Genomic DNA, 18,870 nt, shown 5'->3' on the forward strand with positions numbered 1-18,870 from the left:
GGAGGGCTGCCACCCGGGACGTCTCTGGGAGCCGAAGTGCCTGGCATACCTGGGGGTCCATATTTATCATGGAGCTAATGTTACGCTGGAAGGGAATGTGGGGAGATGTGTGAGAGCACTGAAGGGTAGCATGGCCTTTTGGGCAACTCTCCCGCTATCTGTGACAGGTCTAATAGCCCTATTAATAATGGTGGAACTACCTAGGCTGTTACATTTTTTTAGAACGCTACCTGTTTGGATACCGTGCTCAATATTTAAATCATTGAAATCCTTGATAGTGGGGTTCTTATGGGGTCTGGAAGAAGGAGAGTGGCCCAAGCAACACTGATAAGACCAAAGGCAGATGGTGGGCTGGCGGCCCCGATTTTGAATTGTACTATGTAGCGGCCCAGCTACAGATATTGACGCAGGCAGTAGCAAGGGAATTTAGGGGTTCGGAGCACCTGAGAGGCAAGGGAATACCGTGCCATGTTCTATCCTTTATAGTTATGCAGCAAAAGTTGGACCTTAGGGATCTTTCTATGGAAGAAAAGACACTGAGACTGTGTTGGAATCGGCCACAGCGTAGGGCAGGAGTTTTACACTCCTATGCGACTGAAATCCCGTTGGGCATGGTTCCTGCGCTACCCCACGGAGGCGACTGGACATCTCTACAGGACTGGGAACAGGCGGGGATCCAATTAATTGGGGACTTGTATGAGGACGGGGAACTGTTACCTTACCAAGCATTGCAAGAGAGGTACGATCTGCCTAGGGGGGATTTTTAATACACGCTGCTCTGGTTTATGCACTGAGGGCGCAGTGGAGAGAAGGGCTCATGGAACCTAAGACAACTAAGGCGTGCCAATACACAATGATGGCGGCTGGGACTTTGTTTTTCAAAACTCTTTTTATTAGTCTGCACAAATATAAATGCAAAGCCCCGGTCACCGGGGCGGCTGGGACTTTTAAGGTGGTCACATGCCTATATTCCAGAATGTTGATGAAGGGTTAGCACCACTAGATGCCTTGACAGCAAAATGGGAAGCGGGTATAGAGAGGCCCATACAGTAGACGGCGTGGGAACAGATAATGCGTAGGGCTTGGAAAAGCACAAGGAATGCAAGATTTCAACTGGTGCATTTCTATATATTACACAGGGCATACTTAACACCGGGTAAGATTAGGAAGTATTTTAAAGTGGAAGAGGCAGCGTGTCCCAGATGTACGAGAGATGGAGTAGAGCTTGAGCATATGTTATGGGAATGCCCTAAATTAGGGGACTATTGGGAAGAAGTAGGAGACACATTGAACACAACCACTGAGCGGCAGTTAACTTTTGACATAACAACATGCATACTGCACTGGTTCCTTTACACCTCCAAGACTAAGGTGTCCAGCCAATACGTAGACATGGGGCTCTTGCTAGCAAAGAGAGAAATAACAAGGCATTGGAAATCGAAAGACGGCCCTAGTAGTGAGAGATGGAAGGCTGAGTTTCTAAAATGGGCACGAAGTGAAAGTACGATTAGATATCAACAGGCACGGCGGCTCAATAATGATAAGACACTAGATTTCGCAAATGCATGGGAAACATTGGTTCAATCGTTATTGGATCACCAAGCAGAGGAGGAATAGGAGCAGGGAACTGGGATCCGAGGGAGTCTCTCACGACTACAGGTACATTGAGGAATGCATAAAATAGTAGCTGCACCACGACTTGAGACCGAAACGATGCTTACAGTAACACACACCGGTGGGGAGGGAGGGAGGGGGAGGGTAGACTATTGGGAGTTGGGAGTAGATTCATGTGCAATCAAGACTCACAAGATGATATATATGTTATAACTGTGTGTAAATCGTCAGGATATTATGAAGTTGCATCAATATTGGATGGTTCAGGAGGGATAAAGTGGAGGGGGAATATTAAGATGGTTGACTTAAGATGATGATATATGATTACGGTTATTGTCAGATGCACGTATGAAACCAATAAAATATGGGTTTTTTTCAAATGAACTGGCGAATGCAATGAGAAGTGCTTCACATTGTGAACTCTCTTACAAATGCAACAGGAAAGGATTTTGCATTGTGAACTCTCATGACATATAAATGTTAGAAGTTTTACATTTTGGATCATGAGACAGTTAATACGTGAAGGGGTTTTACATTGTTTATGATTGAGAAACATCCTTACAGAGTTCAGGAAAGGCAGGCCTTCATTGTGTATTCTTGTATCTTCCAGTTTAGTATTTAGTTGTCTGTGATTTGAAGTATTTTTACTCTTAAAAAGGAAACACATTGGCTGGAAATTGATGTATTAAGTGTTATTGTGTGCTTTGAGGAGTATTGAGTTTCTAAACTACACCACCTCATTGAGTAAGTCTTGGACTTTTCCCCCTCACAGCCGAAAGGTCATGTGATAAAGGGGTCTGTCTGGTGCTCAGATTGGGTCTGGTAGTAGGGTGGACACACAGCTTTGGCTCCACTGCTTTGATCTCCCTTGCAGTTATTTAATGTGGCAGCAGTCAATTAGTCATTTATGAAACAGCCATGACTTACAACTGATTGAGGCAGTGTTAACATGAACCCTTAGTCAAATACAGCAGAAGGCGGCCTTGCGTGGTGTAAACCTCGGGTCTAATTGCCTAAGAAGGGCTTTTAGATCATGAACTCTCTCACAAATGTAATAAAAATGTTTTATATTGTGAACTCTCTTAAATACAATTGGGAGAGTTTGTACAGGATGGACAGTGTGACAATAATACCAGGAAGGGGTTTACATTGTGAATTCCATGACAAACACCACAGGAAGAAGCTTTACAATTTGTAACACTGAGATACAGTCTTAAAGAGTTTTCCAGTTCATTAGGGGCTGGTGAGTTTAGGTCTTAATAGTATAAAATTGAATGTGTGTTTTTAGTATTTAGTTGTGTGTTATTTAAAATACTATTTCAAAGTGAAGGCACTGATTGGACATTGCTTTATTAATTGTACTTTGTGTTTTGTCTGATCAGACCACCTCCCCGAGGTTCAAGTGCTAAACGAATGTGCATAATGCCCGTTTTGGGTCCAAAAGTGCGGTTGTCAGAAGGTTTTGAGCCTGCCCCTTTTGTGTCGTTGTTCATTACGTGCATTTGATTTGGCGCACGTTTTGGTAATTTGACTATGAAGTACTTAGATTACGTATAACTACTAGTGACATCCGTTGTCCCACTGAGTAAAATTTATATTTACGCAAAAAAGCCCCTCCTCATGGGCCTAGTTTGCTATTAAAGATCTCAGACCTTAATGCGGCAGTGCTGTTTCACATCAGAATCCTACTGTGGTAATATCCTGCAGTTTTTGTGTCTTTCAACAGGTCATAGCTGTGACCCACAAAATGTAGGGACTGTGATGCATTTATTCCAAAACAACATATGAATGACAACAAAAGCAACAAAGAGGTAAACAGTCTAAACCCACGTTATCAAAAAATAATTAAGAGTACAACTCACACAACAAAATGTACTGCTTTATAATACATTCTTAGGAGGTGGCATTGCCCCATATTATTTTAATGTTATATAGAGGGCATAATATTAGTTTGTTGTTTCTAACTGCTGAGACGCATAGGTGTGATTATTACCCAAGCTTAAAAGGCTGAGCTAGACTTAAAGAATTTGAATGCACGACAAGAAGGTCACACACAAATATTTGCAGCCAGTACTTATTTCATTAAACAACCTTGCTATTTTTTATAATATATTTTTGGGACATTTTATAGGTTATAAAACAATCATAATCAATCAATCAAATTTCTTTATTCGGCTCAAAAAATGGCCATAAAATATCCAAAAGAGGAGGCATTCATAAAAGTACATTCAAGTAAAATCATATACATCCTCATGATAGAATGAGACACACAATCCTAGAAATAAAAATGCAATATATAAAATACATATCACCACATAATAAAACTTTAAGAAGAAGATGTCCTCATAAAATACAATTTGCAGTAACCGTGAAACGGGTTAATACTTTGCTGAATTCCACCATAGAAGGACGTTTAAAAAAAAAAAAAAGCTCCAACAGTAAACAGACAGCCGCATCTGGTAGCATTCACAAGAAATAAAGGGCTAGCCGATACTGGCGCAGAACCTGGTTTCTTAAAATGGGCAGCAAATAACGACAGCGAAACAGCGCATAATAAATACAAAATAAAATAAGGTGCTCAAGTGATTGTGTAGAAGAGCCTTGTGATATAGCATACTGGCCAGCTGGGAAACAAATAAAACTCCTAATAGATCTTATGCAGAATTTCATTAGAAGATTCTTTACTACTGACAAAATGGCTCTGACCCACCATAGATTTAGTAATCAAATAGTCTCTCAGGGTGGGTTTCCCATGGCCTCGTTTTCTCAAGATTCTTTAGCACTTAGAACATAATCAGCTCTGATTTGAATGTGCTTACTCCTACATCACATGTGGAGACTAATACAAATCACGTCTGCCTGTGGAGTCGGCCAAGCGCTTGTCATAAGCAAGCCATGGAATCTTAAGGATAAACTCACAATTAAGACAAACCTCAATCACATCCCGATTGAGAGACATAAATTAGTTACTCCATACCGCATCCTTAGGAGCATAGGGGCAAATCTGATTGAGTCTTCACATTGGGTAAGTTCAGTTCTTCGTTCATGAAGAAATTGGGTGTTCCCTTGGCCGTTCCCAATATCCTTCTACAGAAACGGTTCCCCTCTATCTGTGACCTAGAAAAATCTTGGTAACCCCAAATAACTTTCCCTGTAGATCAGCATGGGTAAACACTTTAGCTTATACACTTCCAACAAGGGCAGTGTGGGTTTACAAACGACGCTGGAAGAAAATGTAAATGGAGCCCCAGAAAACAGATTAAACTGCAAGCAGCTATTGGAAAGACAAGGTGGCCAACAGCTTTGTGAGTCAAAAGTAATCCCTAAATAGGGAAACTCACTAACCCTTCCAAGTGATGTACCCTTGATTGTAATCAGCCTTACCTGACTGATTTGCCTTCTGCACACCATAAAGTGTGTCTTAGTAATGTTGGGTTCGGGGTCAAGGTTATCCATAAACCTCATGAAGACATCTACAATCCCCCCTAAGACCATTAGAAGTACGGGGAGAAAAACTGCATTATCGGCATACATGAGGGCTGGAATGGATGCAGATTTCACTTTAGGCATGTCCCTTCCACTAGTAATTAAAAAGGAGCTAAGGTTGTTAATATACAATAAAAACAATATCAGGGCCAGGACACAACCTTGCTGAATGCCTAGGGAGAGTCGAAAAAAATTCAGTGCATTCCCCCTCAGCATCACATCTCACTGAGACACTAGCCAGTGGGGAGGAAATTCATGTGAATTAAAATATCCCAGAGCTTGGACCGGGTAACCCTGTCAAATGCACTGCTTAGGTCCATGAAGGCCATATAGTGTACCCCTTTCTTCGCTGTCACATACTTTCCGATTATTAGGTTTAGACCTTGTTCCAAGGTTCCCAAACCTGCCCTGAAGCCATATTGCATCAGGCAGAGGACATTTTTCTACTGAACCCACACCTCGATTCTTTTACGAATGACCCACCCTATGATGTTCACTGTAGAGTCTAATAAAGATATGGCCGTATAGCAACAGAGCTCTAGTCTGTTGCCTTTCCTAAAGACAAAAATTTTAAAAACACCTTCATTGTTGCCGTCTCTCCTCAATATCAGTTCCTTTTCACAGCTGCCTTCTCCTCCGCTTCGGTCTCGGAAGCACTCAGGCTCCCCTAAGCCAATCACAACGTTGCAATGCAGTGCTGTGATTCGTCTGAGCACATTTGTTCACCACCAGGCTGTGTATTACAGCCTGGTGGGGAACATGGAAAGTGTGAATGACTGTTTGGCCGGACCAAGACGGCCGGCCAAACTGTCATGCGCACTCAGAGTGTGCCACCACTCCTCCCCCAAATACCCCAGACACGCCCGCCCTAATCCAGCCCTGTAGCGAAAAATACAATGATAATACCATGGTTATTATCATTTTAGTTTTCCTGCTGTGAGAGCAGTGGGGCGACCATCCTCCGCCTTAGCAGGGTCACCTGGACTAAGGGTGGGTAGTATACAACGCTCTGCTGGCGGAGTTGACAGAGTTTTTGTCACTCCGCGCTCCACTTGGAGGGCGGAGTTTGACAAAAACTTCACCTATGCAGTGGAGCGGAGTTTACCAGGACACCCACCACTACCAATGGCTTGATTCTACTGGCATGCAGGTTCCCTGCATCCATTTTTCCCATTATTGTGACCACTTGTCCGCTACTTACATGGACAGTCAGTAACCTCTATTGCTTGGCTTTTAAGGATATTAGTAATTTAGAAGTCCGTAACTTTTACACGACCGGGTTACAGAACAACTAATCTGAGTGAACATTATTCTAGGATATTCTTTTGTTTTGAACAGGAGGTGCTGTTGAAAGTGAAAGAAAATCTAGCAATGAAGCATGTGATATTTATTTATTTATTTTTTCAATTTGTAGGGCGCAACAGCTACCCAAAAAGGGTTTCCCGGCGCCTAGACACAGCTAGTTTGAGGGCAGAAAAAAGGGGGAAATGGCTGATGAGTGTTATTGTTCAAACAGCCAGGTCTTAACAAGCTTTCTGAACCTGAAATATTTTATTTTTATTTTTCCAATCTTTATTTCGACCATATGGTCATAAAAGATACACATACAATAAAATCACATAAATTCAGTCACAGTCAATAAAACATCAGTACATAATTTTAGGATCAAAACCAGACAATACGAGTAATTATTAAAAAGTGAGCGATTCTACAGTCTACCCAGCATTTTTTAAAAGACGACTGCGCGTATGCCCGACATTCGTAAAGAATTTGGAAAGTGCAAAAACAGTTGGGCCGGAAACATCGCATTTTAAAATCCTGTACATCGGTGCATATTCCCTGCCACCCAAATTCTTAATCAAGGGCAGCAGCCAGTACTTTCTGGCTGCCTTGTATGCTGGGCAGAAAAAGATCACATGCAAATCATTTTCCTCTTTGTCAACGCAAAGAGGACAGAACTTGGTAGAAGGGACTTGTGACCAGGTGCTAGAAAAGGACCGTAAAGGCAATGTGCCGTATCTCCACTGGAGAAATAGCTTTCTAGTGAATATGGGGTATACGGGATCAAGAGCTTTCTCAAATGTATAGAGATCCTTAGATTGCAGAAATATGGAGGAAAGGGACCCCTCTGTCTGGGTAGCTAATGCCCTTACCCTTTTGTGTTCGTGGTACAGATTCGCCAAAACTCTCTTAGAGATTCTTGGTGCTGTATTTGCTGGTTCGGTCCACAATTCAGGGAGCCCCAAATCTGTGCAAACTGACTGGATATTTTGGACCCAGGGAATACTGAGCGCCTTAGGATGTTTTAGTAGTTCGACCAGTTCCGCCCTATAATCGGCGAGATCGTCGCCGCTCCATAGCCTGCGCCAGAAGGCAATGGGTCTTAGACTTATCTCGTCGGCAAGTGGCCGTAGCCCTAAATCAAGCCTCAAAGGGAGAAGCGGAGTGCTAGGGGGAAGTGCGGTAATTTGTCTTAAAAACCTATTTTCTGTGCAAGACAAGTTCCGACATGGAATGTGGCCCCACAGTTCAGCCCCGTACAAGATCGCCCCCCTTGCCTGTGCCTTATATATCTGAATTAGGGCCCCCAATGGGCGATAAGTCGAACCGGTCATCATCCGGGAAATACCCCCGGTAATTTGTACTAGTTTAAGGTTAGCCCTGGTTTGATGGGTCTCCCAGGTCATATTTTCGTTGAGTGTCACGCCGAGATATTCAAACGTGGCTACTCTTTCCAGTCGCGCTGCTCCCAGTTGGGGATTCGGACGCTGTTTGGGGCTTGGGTTCAATACCATATATTTGGTTTTTGTGGCATTGATTTCCAGCCCTCTATCCTGACAGAAGGCCACAAAGGCATCAAGTATCCTTTGGATGCCCATGGGTGTTTTAGATACCAACAGGGTGTCGTCCGCAAACATTATTGCGGGCACACTGTTGCCATTCAATTTGGGGGCATCTGTATAGTCGGTGGCATTTAGATGAGCGATTACCCCGTTGACGAAGAGGCAAAACAGGGTCGGCGCCAGCACACAACCCTGTCTTACCCCTCTGCCCACGGGGAATCTATCAGTCAGCTCCCCCGACCTCCCACACCTCACCTGGGCATAATTATTATGGTGCAGCCTCTGCAGGGTCAATAAAATATCTGGTGGAACGCCCATCCCTGCCAAGATGACCCAGAGTTTTCCCCTGGGCACGAGGTCGAAGGCGGCTCTTAGGTCCACGAAAATCGTGTACAAACTACCGCCCTCGAACCTCACTGTCCTCCAGTAGATCAAATTCAGTCTAAAGACCTGGTCCACAGTCGATACCCCTTTCCTAAAGCCTGCCTGATATGGACTGAGGGCGCCCACCTCCTCAATCCATTCCTGATGCCTATTCAGGAGAACCCTGCCGAACAGCTTCTGTGCTACATCTATCAGGCTAATCGGTCTGTAGTTGGCTGGGAGCAGGGGGGATCCCTTTTTGAAAATCGGGACCACCTCAGCCCCCAGCCAAGTACTAGGGATTTCCATCCCACCGAGGACACCATTGAAAAGAGCTGCGAGGTAGGGCGCCCAGACGGTGGTCTCCTGCTTATACAGGTCTCCCGGTAGCCCATCCAGCCCAGGCGCCTTCCCCGAAGCCAGGCCTGAAATAGCAGCAGTAACCTCGCTCAGTGTTATTTGGTCCGCCTGAAAGCCCTGTCTCACTGGTTCAATTGGCACAGGAAGTTCTCCGGACTCAGCGCTATACAGCGACTGGAAGTGGGCCTGCCACACTCCAGGAGCTATATTAGGCTCCACTGCCGAATGTAGACTCCCTGATCCCCCATTCACCATTCTCCAGAACAGGCGTTGATCTTGTACTGCTAAGGCCTTTGTGAGCTCTTCCCACTGATTTTCCTCCCATTCTATTTTGGCTTGTGCAAGAAGCTTCTTATAGGCTTGTCTACATTGCTTAAGGCGTTCCCCTCCTTTGCCCTCCTTAATTACTCCAAGGAGTTCTGTTTTAGCCCGTCTGCAGGCTATGTTATACCATTGTGTTTTGCCTTGGGACCTCTCTCTTGGCTTTCGTACATTACGTGTAAAGTGAGGTGCCGCCACTTTTATGAGTTCTTTATGGGCATCAAACAGTTTACTCCTTATATCTATTTTATTTGCCACGCTATCAAGGTTCCCAACAGTTTCCAGGATGGGGGTAATCTCTGCATAAAGCAGTGGGAGTTTGTCCTTATTTGTGACCATATGCTCCCACCCAATTCTTCTCCTACTGTTATCTATAAGGAGTGTGGGATGGTTCCCTTCCTCATGGGTCACTAGGCCCTGGGGTACTGGATGGACAAGATCTAACTCGAGAGCATTGTGGTCGCTATCCATCCTATCAATTACCCTAAAATCCTGTATTGTTGACCACCTCGCTAGTTGAACCAGAACGTAGTCCAAGTGTGACTCTCTTCCCTGGCGATTGTAAGTGATTTTGCCTGGTGTGTCGGAGTTGGTTCGCCCATTACACGCTCTGAGTCCGTACCTTAACGTGAGGGCAGTAATTTGCAACGCTAGTGGGGTCCAAGCTTTCGGAGATGTTACATCAACCCCTGGTACTGCCCACCTATCTTCTTCTTCTGATAAGAACCCTTCCTGGAGGCCGGGGAGTGGCTCAAAGTGAGAGTTAAAATCTCCACCCACCACATAATATGAATCAGTCGACAGTTCAGATAAAAAGTTCAAGAGTTCATTAAAAGTCTGTGATTCTTTTGCCTTACCCATTGGCCTGGAATAGATATTGACCAGCAGGAGGTTAACTTTGTTTGGCCATGTTAATAAGACCGCGAGGATGTCATCAGAGCTGCATGGGAGCCGTGTTGCCACACAGCCCAGGTGAACAGCAATCCATGTCGCAAGGCCCCCTGATGGTCGGCCTTTGCCTTCCCACCTAGCTGGAATAAAAAAGGATGAGTAGCCTTGATGCCCATAGTCCTCTCTGGCCCAGGTTTCCTGGAACATACATATGTCACCAGTTTCTATGTACTTTCCCCAGGCCGGGTCTTCCAATTTATTTGCTAATCCCGCGATGTTCCAGGAGATTATCCTCAGATGTTCAGTGGTGGGAGATATCATAGCGTGAGGGATGGAGGGGGTAAGTCCATGATCCACTTGTATTGCAGGGCCTGTGGCTGGGGCAGCAAAAGATACATGTGGCTCCAGGGATCCCAACTCCCCCTCGCCCGCAAAGAAGGGAGCCATAGTTATCCCCTCGACAGCAACTACTCCATCAGTGGCTAGGTGGGAGGATTCAATTCGACCGTGGTCTAGGGCAGATGAATCATTCAATGGGCCAGAAATTGCACCGGGGGGCACAGTGGGGGGATCCAGGGAGCCACAGACACCCGAGACCCCTGGCGCAGTCTTACAGACGGTGAGTCAGTCGACCCCGTCCAACCCGTTCAGACAGTTAAAGCGATTAAAATCGCAAAAGGGTGTGTCCGGCGGTTGGAAGTACGGGCGTTGTACGAAGCCTTTGTGATTGCGTCTATATTCCACCCTTGTCCAGTCATCGTGTGTTGGCGCCTGGTGCCTGGGAATTGGGGGAAAGAAAAAGGATACTGGGAGGGTCTGTATGGTGGAATCAAGGGATCGGTTCATTCCTCCACAAATATGTCGAACCGTACCCGGATCTTTAAAGGTTACCATGATACAGTCCCCCACTATGGTTTTCCTGGTCTTCCCTAGCCATGGAACCCTTCTCACCATGATGATCTCGTTATTAAAGTGGGGTGGCAGGGGTTGATTCCAGTTAAGCCATTTGATTACCTTTTTCTTAAGGGATTGGTAATCCTCGTTTTCTCCTGACCTTAGATGGGGGGCACCAGCTAAAACCACCATTAGTCTATTAGCCTCAGGTGGGAGGTCTGGCCTCCGTGGTCTGGGAGTTGGGCAAACGGGCGTGGGTGGGGGGGCATTAACCTGATCTTGGTGTGTTCCAGAGGACTCTATTTGTGAACTATGTGGGGCTAGATCCACCGGATGAGTAGATCTGCTACTTTGGTTGTTGTGCCGTGCTTGGAGTTGGACAGCCATCAGGGGTTGGAGAGGGGCCGCAGATGGCATGCTTTTGGGGGGGGCTTTGTCGGCATTGGTTGCAGTTTTTACTTTAGAAGGTTCCCCAACCGAGGAATGGGTTTCCACTAACTTTGTCTGCTTACTTACTAGAGTATTCAGAGTGGTAAGAGAAGTTTCTAGTAAGGTGAGCCTAATCTCGACTTTTTTTAAACTGTCGGTGATGGGCTGCAGAAGGGAGCGGAGTAGAAATTCAATGCTCCCCTTAGCATAGAGTGGGTTTGGAGTCGGCGTAGTAGCCTCTGGCTCTTTGGTGGTGGCAATGATGCTGGAGTTTGAGAGCTTAGGTGGTGGCACTATCTCCGTAGTCTTCCCCGGTAGGGTGGTGTTAGTATGTTTCTTGCCGAAATCTAGATGTGATATTTTGCATTTCCCCCGCTGTTTTCCGAGCCCGTTTACTGGGTGGGGGCCTATGTATCTCCGCCACGACATTTACTTTAGGCTTACTCTTATTAGCCAATTGTACAGGTTGGGTTTGGGTTACCAGGTTAACAGGGGTATGAGAAATCTCTAGGGGGGCTGGCTCTGCGTTTTTTGCAAATGCTATCCCTGGAGTAGAGGGAACTTCCCTTAGTAAGACGGGGAAATCCTCTAATGTCGAATTGTCTAAGCTACTGGGTAGCGCGCCTACCTCTTGAGTGGTGGGGTAGGGGATGATATCTAACAAGGGCCTAGTTTTCATAGATTCAATGGAGCGCCTACGCTCCGCCCTACGTTTCTCAAGTAAACCTTCCGAGTCCGCCTCTCCTTTATTGGGTTTGAAGTAGTTGTCCAAAGTCCCGGAGCTGGAGGCACCGTCCCTTGAGGGGGTTTCCCGTGGTGGAGGCGAAGGCATAGCCTTGATTATGACACAAAGGGGAAGCAAGAGAGAGGGCCCGGCCCGGCCTCCTTTGGCCCCTGACGGCCACAGACGGTCCCGCCCTTGTCCCGGGCTTCTCCCGGCGCCCTCCCGCGCGCTCCAGCGCAGCAGGGCTCTCCGCTGTAGATGTAGTAACGGTAAAATAAGGGGAGGAGCCCTGATTATGAGGCGTGTTGGGCTGGGCGGGGCGGTCAGGGAGAGCAGGCCAGCTGGAACGGCCAAGGCAACCCGGGACTCCTGGGAGACTGAGTCCGGGTTGCAGCTCGCAGCCCTGTCGCACACTCACCGCCCAGCAGTGCAGCACAGACTTGATTCGCCCCCTTCTACGACGCGGGACCCGCGGAGCGGGTTCCGCTAGCTGTAATGGCAGGAGAGAAGTCCGTGGTCCGTGAAAGCAGCAGGCGTCCTTCAGAGAACCTGAAATAATTTTCTTCCTTCCGGATGCAGGGGGGGGGAGCGTGTTCCAAAGGGAGGGTCCCAGGTGGGCAAAGGATCTGCCCCCTGTTCTCGCCCGTTTGAATCTAGGCACGCAGAACCAGGATGCCGTCTGCGACCGAAGGTTTCTCTAGGGAGTATAGAGGTAGGCGAGGGTTTGAAGATATTTGGGCGCTGTACCTGCTTTAATTCTGAACATATAGTTCAGGGCTGTAAAGCGGATTCTGTTTTCGATCCTGAGCCAATGAAGATTCCGACGATGGTTCGAGACTCCGGAGTTCTTGGGAATATTGCAGAGTAGCCGAACCGCTGCGTTTTGCACCACCTGCAGTCGGCCGATTACAGATTTGTTTGCGCCCAAGTATAGAATGTTGCCGTAGTCAAGCCTTGAAGTAATGAGGGCATTGACTACGGTCTTTTGCGTTGACACAGGCAGCATCCAGAGGATCTTCCTCAACCATTTAACTATGGTAAGGCATAGGCCGGTTACCTTACTGGCCTGTTTGTTCATGGACAAGGAGTTATCCAGAATAAAGCCCAAGTTTCGAGCGTGGGTCACCGGGGTAGGAAAGGCGCTCATCTGGTCAGGCCAGTGTACTGGATTCCAGAGATCTTGATCTTTTCCCAGAACCAGTATTTCCGTCTTGTCGCCGTTTAATTTTAACTGGTTTTTTGTCATCCAGTTCAGGATTTTTAAGAGTCCTTCTTTGAGTAATGAAGGGGAGTGAGGACAAGATTCGGATAGGGAAAATATGATTTGGGAGTCGTCGGCGTAGTTCATAAGAGTAAGACCCGATTGTTCAACAAGGTCGGCCAGGGGTTTGAGATATATATTGAAGAACAGCGGGCTTAGAATAGACCCCTGGGGCACTCCGTGCGATGCAGGCAGGGTGTCTGAAACGGCTAGTGACGATGCGATCTGGAAAGTTCGGCTTGTCAGGAAGGACCGGATCCGATCCAGTGCCTTCCCCTGTACACCATTTTTATGCAACTCTTTAATGAGTGTTTCATGGGAGATGGTGTTGAACGCCGCGCTCAGGTCCAATAGCACGAGCGCGACCGCCTGACCTTGGTCAAGTAGCTTTCTGATGTGTTCAGTGACTCCAAGCAGGGCGGTTTCTGTAGAGAAGCCCGCCCTGAAACCAGATTGCGATGGATGTAGTAGAGAATTTTCTTCTGCGAAAGTGGCTAAAGCAGAATGTACGTGTCTCTCCAGACATTTGGAAAATGCCGGGAGCAGGGATATGGGTCTGTAATTGGCCAGTATTTCCGGGTTGGCAGTTGGCTTTTTCAGAAGGGGCGTAACCATGGCATGTTTCCATAAGGCTGGAACAGTGGCAAGATCAAGGGATGAGTTCAGAAGATTTGCAATGATCTCCAGTGAGTGTTCATCCAGTTTTTTAATGATTTTGATAGGAATGGGGTCCCTGGGGGAGCCGGATTTGATGGTTTTAAGAATAACTTTCAGTGTGTCTACTGAAAGAGCAGGCCAGGATTCCAGTAAATTTTCACCAAGGAGAGTAGGTGTTGAGTCAGAGGGAGAGGATGGTTCTGTATTTTTTGCCTTGATATCTAGGACGATTTTTTCAATTTTCTCAGAAAAGAAACATGCTAACGCCTGACATTGGTGCGTGTTTAATGGGGGTGCAGCAGCTGTAGTGTGTGTACCAGCCAGTTCTTTAACTTTATTGAAAAGGGTTTTTGGCATATTTGTTGCTTCCACGATGGTTTTTGAGACAAAAGCAGCTCTTGCAGCCACTCCTAGGGCACCACAAGTATCCCTAGGTGAGCTGATTGGCTGTCTCAACCGTCCTTTGACAGCGAGAGGGTGCCGCGCAACCTGGTTCGGGCTGAATCTTGGCTGGCTGCAAGGCGAGTAAACAATGTAGGCAGTTAGTACTGGTCTCGTTCTTGGCTGGGTAGAAGAGGTTAGGCTTCTACACCACTGTTCTAGATTGTCGGGAGCAGCTGCATGGAAGATGCTACCCACAGTGATCAATCGAGCGATGGCTGAACACATTCATAGGCCTTCCCAGCTGTAGCCGATCTGTTGTGTTGACGAGTAATACCGGACCTTCCGATGGCCGGTTACGCCCTTTACTCTGCTCAGTCTGCAGCCGATGTTCTTTGAGCTTCGGATGAGCTGGTGCCATACAGGGCGCGGTCGATGAACTGGCAGTTCTTTAACCCCGTAGGTGCAGTCTCCCTGCCTGGTAAGTGCTGTGGTCTTAGTTTAATTCTGTGATCTTGATATAAAGATCTTTTTTAGACCGAAGTCTGATTTCTAGTTGTGTTATCGTCAGTACTGAAGGTCTGGTTTATATGCTGCTTTCATTAAGATGATTTGGTCGGATGTGGATTGTAGCAGTTAGTGGGGTTTGCTGCATGTAGTCTGTGGTCTTTACCAATTTGGGCATGTGCCATCTGGAGACATTGGTATGTGCATTCCTGTATGGCTACACATCTTCCTGAGGTTTTGGAAGGTATGGCATCTTGTTTAGAGGTGGGTGTCGGAGAGAGGAGCAACTCCGCCCTTGCGAAACTCAGTGGGCATCCACATAGTTGTTATGCAACTCTGCGGAATTCCGCGTAGTGCAACTCCGTGAGCTCTGCCCACCTGTACCCTGAACAAATCCCTGATTTAGAAAACAAGAACTTTGCACCCATTGGATTCCAAGTGATCTCAGAAATACTGATGGACAATGGTGATACATTTCCCTGACTACTCCTGTGTCTAATATGTACACATACAGAATTAGCATATGTACCTGACACAAAGGTACATTCGAATATTTAACCTTTGTGTTTTTCAACAAGGAACACATTTTACCCATTGAGAAAGCCCTCCTCCATACCGCATTCGCACCCTGGACAAGCACTTTCTTTTGCCTTTGATCTGAATAATGTGTGTTATTCTAGGGTGGGCAAGTACATGAAAGATGTATGTGATCCTCACATACTTACAATGTTATAATTATTTTCGCGGTTGCTTATGCCCACCCAGCAACACCTGCAAATCATTGTTTGATTAGAAATTAGACCATAAAAATAGAAAGCAAAGCAGCTGCTTCTGGATGTAGGGCCTTTTCACTCTGCCTCTCTCTCATATTCATTGTGGAGTCCCACACTGGGCGTAAAGTGTACTAGACAAATAGTTGTATTTCAAGGTAGTCATAATGACTGCTAAAGAAAAGAACATGTCAATTTAATGGAGTACAAAGCAGCACGCACTGTACAAAGAAATAATACTCAGAATATCGGAGTTCAACCAAACAAAATGTGTACATGCATGAAAAGCACTGATGGACGGAACTCATATGTTAAACTAACTCAGGTCTGTAGTTAAATCTGGGTGATAATAAGCGACACGTTTTAAATCTGTACTTGATTGTATACAGGCTTAGGGTAGCCAGGTTCAGACCTCTACTAAAGCAAATGTGCTAAAGTTGCCAGCTCAGATATTCACTTATTGAAGTTTGCCTAATTCATATCTGATCTAGGTTGTCGGTGAGTATGAAGTGAACAGGCTCAGGTCGGAACTTGTTTCTGGAGGAGTCTGACCACTCAGGGAGCTATTAACAACAGAACAAATTATCCTATGGGACTCTGCACCCTATTACAATAAATGTGCTGTTTGGAGTGCAGGTGCAAACTCACACCTGCACTCTAAACAGTGTATTAGTGAAAGGTGGACCGACTGTTTAAAGCCACCAGTCCACATTTTATGGAAGGCACAGACCCACCTTCACATTTAAAGGGGGGCCTGGATCCCCCTGCAGGTAGACTCAGGTTGCCTGCAAGGGGATACCTTGAGGTCCCTGGGACCCCTGGGACCCCCTCCCAATGTGCACCCTTTGGACTATGTGCCACCTATATGTCTGTGCACCTCCTGATAACCTTTTTCTCTGTGCTGGCGCAAAGGATTCCCACATGTTCATTGAGCCTCACCACTATGCAAATGAGGAAATGCCCCCTTGAGATAACGCTGGCCTATATTTGGCATTGTGGCCATCCATATTATAGAAAGGGCTATGCATGCATCTGAAGCTCTTCCTACATTACAAAAGTGCCTGGAAAGTGCAAAAAGCAGGTAGAAAAAACTATTTTTGCTCCCAGGATACTTTGTATGATATGGCACCAGGAAATATTTTTATTTTCCCCTGTTTGAGTGAGGGGTAGTCGTACAGAAATGTGTACTGCGTACTGCCTGACTTATGGTGATCCATGATGGTCATGTGTGAGTTTAAGGTGATTAAGAGGATATTACCTTGTTAGTTAAGGCCTCACTTCTAATTATGCTACTCTCAGATAACTCAACTCATATCTACTGTTATCCTTGGGCAATGCTCACATGTGCCAGATACCTTATGGAGTGAGTTAATCAAACAGGCTCAAATCTTTATTTTTGTGTGTATCCAAGTGATGAGACCTAGATTATGTTATGATTCCCATTGTACCCCAACATAGGCCTGGGTAGTCTCTTAACCTTTCTCCTACTTTTACCCTGCCATTGTACTGCATAACGGTTTTGGTGCTGACCTTTTACTTAGTTAAGTACTGCATAAATATTGTGTGGTTTTCTCCGAAAACTAGCCTAATTTATTTTGCATGAGGATTCTCAGAATCACAGCAGGATTACAATCTTCTGCATAATAACTGTGTATAAGGTTCATCACTATCGTCATCCTCGGCTGACATGACACTGCAAGGTAGAATCCCTGAGGGTACCTTTTGAGTATATAAGCACCACTTCTTCGCTGGGCAAGGCAGAGGATAAATACTTACATGCTGACACGCTGGCATGAGATGCTGAGGTCCCTGCACGCAGATACTCCAGCACTCAGTGGTCTGACATCCCTCGTGGGGGTGTCTAACTCGAGACCAAAACGGGGTCCTTCATTCTCTCACATCAGGTAATGGGGTTGGCTCTTTCCTAGGGGGATTCTTGGCTATACACCTACATACATTCTAGGTACATTTAGGTACATCTAGTTAGGGTCATCATAGGAATACTCATTATTATTTTCATGCATTTCTATGCCTGCATATTTTCATTGTTTTAGCACTATGGTAGAATTCTACCATCTATTTACTAATAACCGTATATATATATATGTTTCTGTCTTATGGTTGTTGCAACACACTTATTTTACACTAGAATGACGCTGGTTCAATAAATGCTTATTGAAAACGTCCCCATAGTTTATTCTGTGTATCTCTCTGAGACAAAGTGAGCACTAGTGCCTGAGCGAAAAGTACTGTACTGTTTCCTTGATCCTTGCGGGGTCAGGGTTGTCATGTTCGATAGTTGCCAGAACATATTCACTCCTCGGTAAGAGGGGCAAATAGTGGCACTGTGAGCTAGCTGGTCTACAGGAGAACATATCCAGTGGGGGTGTCTGGAATCAGTAAGGACATGAATCCCAGTTTATGTTCCCTAAACGTGCAGATCCTATATAGATATATAGGAACTACACAGCAATTCGATTTGTGGTGACCATGCTCATATCTGTTCGGGGGTCTAGATTGTTATTCTATGTTCCATGGTTCAGGTCTGCATTTCCTCCTTTGATGGTGCAGTGACCTGTCTTAGAACATATTTGCTGTTAAATTTTGTGCTAAAATATATCCATACTGTTATTTATTGGTGAATGCTCAATGGCCACATATATAATGTGGGACGGAGTAACCAGGCAGGTCCATATTTGTATTTGGTTTTGTGTGTATCAGTGTAACCAGATTAATTTCTGTGTGGCATTGTTGTAAGCAGGTGCAAATCAATAGTTAGTGATGTTTGGCCGGGGCTAGATCGGAACATCTTTGTAGGTATATGGTGAACACATGATCGGATGCATAGTTTTGGATTTTAAATTTAACAAATTCTTACTTTTACTGAGCTACTGATCATTCAAGGTACTCCGAGTTCAGATTTGTATTTGCTTGTAGGGGAGCCAAGGATCAATCATTTTACCTCCATAGTTCAGCTATATTGCATGCACAAAGTTTCTCTCCCTATGGTTAGCTCTCACCTGGCCCCAGTATTTCTATCTATTCCTCGATAAAGCTTTTGTCACCTTTTACTTGCCCTCATTTCTCACCGTTTTCTCTCCTCCTGGCTACATTTTCCACCCATTTTGTCTTCGGAGAGATTCAAACCCGACTGTACTTGCAACTCAATGAGTTATTTTCTATTACAGACTTGCTAACATGTACTGAGATGATCTAAAAGAATGAATATGCTGTGGAATGTGCTTGTATCGTAGGTAAGCAGAAATCTTCCAATTTATTTCATCCTATACTAACACTTTTTTCAAAGGCCAATTTGAGATGGATAGTGTAGGTAAAGGTTGAAGCATTAGGTTTGACTTTCAAAGTCAG

At 45.5% G+C, this 18,870-nt stretch overlaps 1 protein-coding gene across 4 annotated transcripts in view; it reads left to right on the forward strand.

Annotated features, from left to right (window-relative positions):
* Positions 1–18,870, forward strand: part of ZBTB38 (zinc finger and BTB domain containing 38) — a 253,950-nt gene that overhangs the window by 101,666 nt on the left and 133,414 nt on the right. For all 4 annotated transcript variants that reach the window (XM_086943695.1, XM_086943694.1, XM_086943697.1 and 1 more), the window contains one exon: positions 18,690–18,755. The gene's annotated coding sequence lies outside the window, so the exon portion shown is untranslated. The remainder of the gene's footprint in view (positions 1–18,689; positions 18,756–18,870) is intronic.

Source organism: Lissotriton vulgaris, chromosome 11 (assembly GCF_964263255.1).
Source record: "Lissotriton vulgaris chromosome 11, aLisVul1.2, whole genome shotgun sequence".
Classification (NCBI taxonomy): Eukaryota; Metazoa; Chordata; class Amphibia; order Caudata; family Salamandridae; genus Lissotriton; species Lissotriton vulgaris.